Raw genomic sequence first — 7,605 nt, 5'->3', positions numbered from 1 at the left:
CGTTATTTATCTGACTTCTGTGACTGGTCCTTGGGCTGCTTTCTGGCTTTCTCCAGTTCTAAATTTTTGACTCCATTTCCTAATTCCCTTTGTTTAAATGAAGTTTGGCGTGCCTGGATAGATTGCCTTCCTTTGATGGGAAGTGACAAAGAAGTGTTGAGGTCCAGGGTTCTGTCCTTGTGGATGGGAGCAGATGGAGTGAACTTAGGGCAGCAGAGGAAATCAAAGGGCATTGACATACAATATAAAGCATCAATCAGTTGGAGGGTTCTCTGCACTTTAATTTGTGAGTAGGTAAGTTACAGAAAACAGAAGCAAGGGGCTGCTGCGTGTTTTATCCAGGGAAGGTTCTAGTTGAACAGATTCAGGCAGGAGTATCACATAGACACTGCTTCCATGGTGCAGAGGTCTCTGAAACCTTCACAGCCAACATAGTCATGAGCCACCAGGAGATACAAGAAGGCGGTTTGGCTCAACCAACTCAGTATAAGGATTGTTCCAAACTTCAGGACTCTGGCCCCCAAGAGGTTTGTTTTAGGGTTTATTTAATCACAGCACAATTTGGTGAAAACTGTTCTGGTGATAACTAACTCAATCTTGCATACACAGCAAAGCATATGTGGATCTCCGTGAGGAACACAGATCATACATGACTATATCAAACCTCTTGTGAAGACAATAAAGATAGATAGGTTCTATAGGTTGAGTGAGGAAACCAAAATCATGATAAAAGTCTGAGGAAGGATCTAGTGTTGGAAAATCTCTGTCCATACAGAGAGTCTAAAGGTCAGAAGGCTAGAAAGCACATCTCCTTCAGCCTTCTCCATCGACATCAGGTTTGCATTCCTTCCCTTGAGGGAACAACCTTGTATGCTTGACATCCCAGCTTCCCCATGTGCATATCTGTGAGCATAAAGACGTTCATGCTCCGTATGCTGTGGAACCTGAGCACCAGCCAGTGGAACTGGGGGCAGAGTATACGAGAAGGGTTTTGTGTGGTTGAGAATAGCAGGAAACAATGGATGGCTCTGGTAAAGTGAGGGGTCCACTCTGGGCTCAGAGGATGGGGTGAGGAACATAGGTGTATGGTAAGCCTTGTGGCAGGGATGAAGTTTAGGAGTGAGAACATGAGATGGTTTAAAATGATCACTTGACTACTAAATATGGGATAGATTTCAGTGGGCTATTTGTAAGTGGAAAATCTAGTGGTTCTCAACCTTCCTAATGCTATGACTCATTAATACAATTCCTCATGTTGTGGTGACCCCCCCCCACCAACCATAAAATTACTTTGTTGCTGGTTTATAATTTCGCTACTGCTATCAATTATAATGTAAATATCTGATATACAGGATATATGGTATATGACTCCAATGGGGGTCATGACACACAGGTTGAGAACCATTGGATAAGAGTCCAACTAAGAGAGGAAGTTGGTCCAAGATGGACAGTAGACCAAAAAGAACTGGGATTCTTGGAGTCACTTTGTGATGGCATAGGACATAACCCTTCCTTATGACTTTTCAATTGCAATCACAAAGAACCCTTGGCTGACGTGACTCTATATACAATGGGACTGTGAGGGAAGAAGACGGATCACACCCAGGCATGTACTGTCCAACAAACACCAAACACATTCCTGACCCAGGTCATTCTCCCTCATCATAGGTCTCGCCAGTGGGAGGTGGGAGCAGCTGATGACTGGCCTGGCTGACAAGCGTACTCCCATACAAGCTATTAACAGAGAGTTTGGAAAGTAAGAAGCACTGGGAGGTAGGAAAAGGAAACAAGGCCAGGATATACATGTTCTGGGACCTCAATTCTCAGTCATGGCATGACCTGAACCCTGGAAGCCTCTGCCTTAAGGAAGGCCACTCAAGTGACTTTAGCCTTAGTCTGAATGGGGCCATGAACTGTCAGCAAATCTACAGGAAAACGTGGCAGAGCAAACTTGAAGGAAGAACGTGGAACCCACGATGGATTCCCTAGTGCTCTGGAGCTATAGCCCCATTTGCAACATTTTTTCTTGGGAGGAATGCAAGAGTATCATAAGATAATGCAGTAAAGGAAACGGGCAATAACCCCTTAAAGTGGAAACTTAAGGGTTTTTTGGAAGTCAGTAGCGTTGCATGGTGTTTTGCTGGAGAAACACGTGAAGGAGTGTTTTCCTGAAGCAGACACAGGTGAAAGGAGGTTCTGCTAAAGCAAACAGATGAAAGGACACATGATAAAAGATTCTTGGCTAACAAAAGCATGTATTGGTCCTCCATACACTGAGTAGTTGAGCTCCTTTTGTCAGACTCCATAAAGAGAAATGCCTCAAAAATTTTCTGGTGGTGTGTTGTGGCTTCTTGCTGCTTTTGTGGGCTCAGGCTGATTGGCAGAGTGATGTCAGCTAAGACAGCCACAAGTGCTGAGGCAAGGCCCTTGGAGGACATGTGATGTTTGGAGGGAGGGGCTTGTGAGAGGGACTTGAGGCTTGCTGGTCTTCCTAATCGAGTCTTCCCTAATCTTGACTTTGCTCAGAGAGGCGCAGTGGAGAACTTCCCCCAGAGTTCCTGTTTTTTCTGGTCCCTCCTGCTGACTTGTATCAATTCAGCTGAGTCCTGGCTGTCTCTGCTAGTTAGTGCCACTGCTGCTGACTCATGTTTGCTATCCTGCCTCTACCGAACTGGACTGCTGGTGTATCCATGGAGTGTTTGCAAGTGGATCGAGCCGCCTCTGCTGACCTGTGAACTGAACTGCTGATTTCCTGACAAGACAGATGGGATTGGCTCCAAAGAACAATTTCTAAGCAGGTCCACTTCCTCCATATCCTTTCTTTTCCACTGCCTCTGATGGGTGGTGGGCTAGAAGGGAGATTAAGCATTTAAGAACTTAATACTTAATACTTTAATACTTAAAAGTAGGCTTTGAAAAAAATTAAAGTTACAACTCCCCCCAAAATAAATGCAAATTACAAAACCCAGAAAACTCCTGAAACAAAAATTCACAATACCATTGCCAAGGTTATATGCCCAGTAACAATCACCGGAAAAGGAGAATCCCCCACAGAGCTGGAACTTTCATGGTTGGTGGTTTGAATATGCTTGGCTCATGAGAAGTGACACTATTAGGAAGTATGGCCTTGTTAGAGGAAGTGTGTCATTTTGTGTGTGTGTGTGTGTGTGTGTGTGTGTGTGTGTGTGTGTGTGTGTTGGGGGAGTGTTTGAGGTCTTCTTTTATGCTCAAACTCCACCCAGTGTTGAAAGAGACCCTCCTAGATGCCTACAGAGGACAGTCTTCTGGCTGCTTTTGGATCAAGTAGAATCCTCAGCTCCTTCTAGAGTGCCATATCTGGAAGCTGCCAGGCTTCCCACCATGATGATAATGGACTGAAGCCAGCCCAAGTTAAATGTCCTTTATCAGAGTTGCCTTGGTCATGATGGCTCTTCACATCAACGAAAGCCTAACTATGACACACAGGCTGTCACCCTTGCCGAGGCAGGCTTTTCACCAATGGTCTTAGAAGTAACCCTAAGAAATCCAGTGCTTTCAGCTGAAGTTGGGTGAAATCATTTCTTTGGTTTGTTGTTTGTGTCCTATATGAAGTGATATCAGTTCATTATCTCCCCAGGAAATGTTATATAAAATCCAGTTAGAGATGCCACCAATGTGCACCAATGTGAGTCAAAGAACAACCCCCAAACAATTAGCATTTCCTGTTAGTCCCTACCTCAGCCTTGCCTCTGCCTGGAATATCACGACTCCATGAGATGACCTTTGATATTAGTGAGGTTTCTTCTTCTTTTTTTCCCTAGTCTCACCTGAGACCTCAAAGCCTTCTCTAGTTCCCTTTGGCTTTTGATTGAGCTGGTCTAATAAGGAATGTGGGCTGGTGCCCACAGTCTCTGATTACCACACTCCTCTGGGGCATCCTCCTAATAATTCTGACATATTCGTCCTCTGAGGGTGATCTTTTCTCATGCTCTGTCTTCGGCCAGACTTGGAGGGCTTAGTTATGCTTCTGGGTCTGAGCATCTGTGCATAAGAAGTCAAACCGGCAACAACAATAAAATCACCAATGAGGGATGTTGTGAACGTTCAAGGACCTAGCATATATAATTGACACATGCTTTGCATGGTGGCTTCTGGTACAGGTGCTGAAATGAAGATACACTCTTTTGTCAACAGCTGATCTCAGCAGGTCATCAAAAGTCCATAGAGGTCCTGAGAATGCTGCTCTCAGGAAGACTGCAATCAGTGTGAAATCCCCACATGTCCTCTGTGTTCTCACTGCCCAGAGGTCAGATAGCCACGTAGAGGGAGGATATAGCCCAGAGCCATGTATTTATGCTCCTGGGAAAGGCCTTCTGAGGTGGCTTATCAAGAAACTCTAATAACTTCTTCAGTAGTAGTAGTCACATAGGGCTAAGCTGGGAAGGCAGATTAAGAGACTTCGGCAGGCAAGGAGCCAGTGAGATGAGACCACCATGCATTTAGCAGTGGGAGAGCAGAACAGAGGGCAGCCCAGCAGGAACCCCTCCAGCAGCTGAGCGCTTATGAGGAGATGGAACAGTGATGTTCGCCACTGTCACCAGAGAGACCACTATCCAGAGGCCACCACCTTAGGATCTTTGCTGAGGTCCTGCTGCATCTCACCATGGATGTGAGTGGCACTGCTCCCAGGTCCTGTGACAAAAGCTATTGCTTGACTTCTATGCGGGGCCAGTCATATGCTGAGGGGCATGAGCAGAGTGTGTTTCAGTTATGTCGCTGTGACCATGGGCCTGAAAAGAAGCGACTTATGGGAGGGAGGCTTTGTTCTGATTCACAGTCCAAAGAGACACAGTCTGCGATGGTGGGGAAGCCACGCGGCAGAAATGCAAGGCGTCTGGGCACATCGCATCGGCGGTCAGGAAGCTGAGAGAAATGAATGCTGCTGCTCAAGCTTGCCTTTCTTTTAATTCATCCCAAGATTCCAGCCCATGGGACAATGCCACTCTCATTTATTTAGGGTGGGTCTTCCTAAATCAATCAACCCAATCCAAAACATTCCTCACTGACACACCCAGGATGTTTCTGCCAGGATTCTACATTTCTTCAAGTTGACAATCAAGCTGAACCCTCGCAACCACTATGTTACTCACCCGTTCTCAGAGCACTTGTTTCTGCTGGGAATTAGTACAGACTAAGTCAGCCTCTGAGGTACCAAGACTCTAAGAGCAGCTGCTTCTGCTCTGGAGTTTCTCTTGCCTCCTTGGTCCAGATTTCAGTTTCTCTTATAGTTTTATAGAAATCAAATATCATAGAATGCAGGCATTGCCTGGGATCATTAAAAACAAACAAACTGGTCCCACATCTCTTTGGCTTACCCCTTGGCTACAGCCCTCCACTGCACCAGGGCACCCATGTCCTGTAAACTTCCCCTCTTGACTGATTTGCCACACACCTAGTAAGGAGACCCAGAAAGTGAACTCAGGTGAGATTCTACAGATAAGGTGAGGCAGCTAAGGGGTCCTGTGGAATCTGGATAAGGAGAGCACCTGCAGAGTAGTGACAGATGACACTGACACAATGGATCTCCTATTACATATTACCTGCATGTAACAACTGTTCACTGTGATAGTTTCTGGGCCAGAGCTAGTGCTTGGCTTTGTAGACGTACTGTGAACAAATCATGTCTCTCAGCCACATGTAACATCCAACAAGACATACAATGAACATGAGGAGTGACTTACAATACATATGAACTCGTTGAATTAATGCAGTTTTATTTAGGGTGGGGGGAAAACAGGGGCTGGAAACCCAGAGAGGAACTGTCTTGGGGGGGGAGTTGCTTTAGAGTTTCTCTAAGGAAGCAGTCTTCCAGGTGAGCCTGGAAAAATGATAAGTAGCCCCCCTGAAGAGCAGGGAGAGTGTCCAGGTGCAGTGTAGGGGTGAGCATTGGGCGTACCAAGGCTCTGCGACTAGAATACAGAGGTGCGTTGGAACTGACGGAGGCAGGGGAGTGAAGCGGTGAAAAGCAACACGATACTGGGAGGCAGAGGCTGATGGATGTCTGTGTACTGTGACAACATGGCCACACAGATAAAGAAGAATGGGCCCAGCAGAGTATATTAGGAGATAGAGGACCATCGGGGTGTGCTCATGCATTAAACAGAGTTGAGGGTGAGGCCATGTCAGGGAAAGTGAGGTGACGGGGAGGCGTTCTACACTTCCAGCTGGGGCAGTAAGGGCAGGTTCGGTGAGTAAAACAAAACCAGGTTTGTGGATGGCAGTGTGGGCATGGGGCAGAAGCACACAGTCCCATGACTCAGGCAAAGCTAGGATTCTTGACTTAGGCACAGAAAAGACTCTCAGGGTGAGCCAACATGAAGTGGAGCCGGATTTTATTAGGAAGATGTTTCACAAGGGTTCATGTAGAGGGTTAATAAAGAGAGGCGTGCGGGGTGGTGGTGGAGTGGACAGACTCAAGTGTAAGTGTGAGCTTCTCAAGGGAGAGTCACACACAAATCTTATCAGTAACCACACACACCATTTTGACGGCTCTCATTTACAGCTCAAAGGGCTTCCAAGAATGCCCATTTATTGGGCAGTGTTAGCCCATGCCTTTAATCCCTGCACTCAGGAGGCAGAGGTAGGTGGATCTCTGTGTTCCAGGCCAGTCTGGTCTTCAGAGTGAGTTCCAGGACAGCCATAGCTGTCTCGGAAAAAGAAACAAACACCACCACTTTGGAAGAACTCCCCACTTCTTTCCTTCTTTCCAGAGGTCCCTTGGAGAGAACTGTGGTCTGTTTAGAAACGATGGGTCACTAGGGCTGCACAGGGGGACCTGAAATGCCTTATGGTAAATGGTGATTCTTGTGAGATTCCTAAAACAAACTGCAGGTTCTCATATAGGAAAGAGATAGGGCCATCTGAGGTTGGCTTAGATTGTATGATTTATCGATATTTTAACATTCTTATTTGAAATGTCTTCATATAAAAGGAATAGCATCTCTACATAGGCAATCTTTAATTATCCTGGTGTTCTTAACTGCCGTCTGCTGTGAGACTCTGACAGGACTCCTGGCTGAAGGCCTCCTTTCCCTTCCTCTTCTCCCACAAATGTGCCCTGCTTCAGGCTGACTCCCCATAGAGGAAAGGGTGAAATAGGGGAGAACAAGCAGGCAGTTGGATTAGAGCTGGTCTGGGATTCCAGGGAAGAAATGAGGACCCCTGGGATGGTAACAAGGAAGCAGATGGCTCTCCTGAGCGATGACAAGGGCACTGGGGACCAGCGTTGGAGTTCAGCGGTATACCACCTGTCAAACATGCAAGGCCTGGGTTCAATCCCCAGCACGAAAAAAAGAAAAAAGACAGAGTTTGAAAATGCTTTTTCACCTCCTCAAATGTTCTAGATTTCCATCTGCGAGGTACTGAGCAGCCAGCCAGAAGGAGGCGTTCTTTTGGGAGGACACTGAAATGAAGCAGCCATATGGAGGGAGGAGGGGAGGTGAGTGATGGAGAAAACAGGGTCGAAAGAGACCAGGCCGAGCCTCAGCACTGCTGGGTCCTCTGCAGCTCACTGACACGGTGAGGAAGGTCCGGGTGCCATCTGTGCCAGGGAAACGGTATCCTGGG

The sequence above is a fragment of the Rattus norvegicus genome, chromosome 3 (assembly GCF_036323735.1).
Source record: "Rattus norvegicus strain BN/NHsdMcwi chromosome 3, GRCr8, whole genome shotgun sequence".
Lineage (NCBI taxonomy): Eukaryota > Metazoa > Chordata > Mammalia > Rodentia > Muridae > Rattus > Rattus norvegicus.
This window is presented reverse-complemented; position numbering follows the sequence as displayed.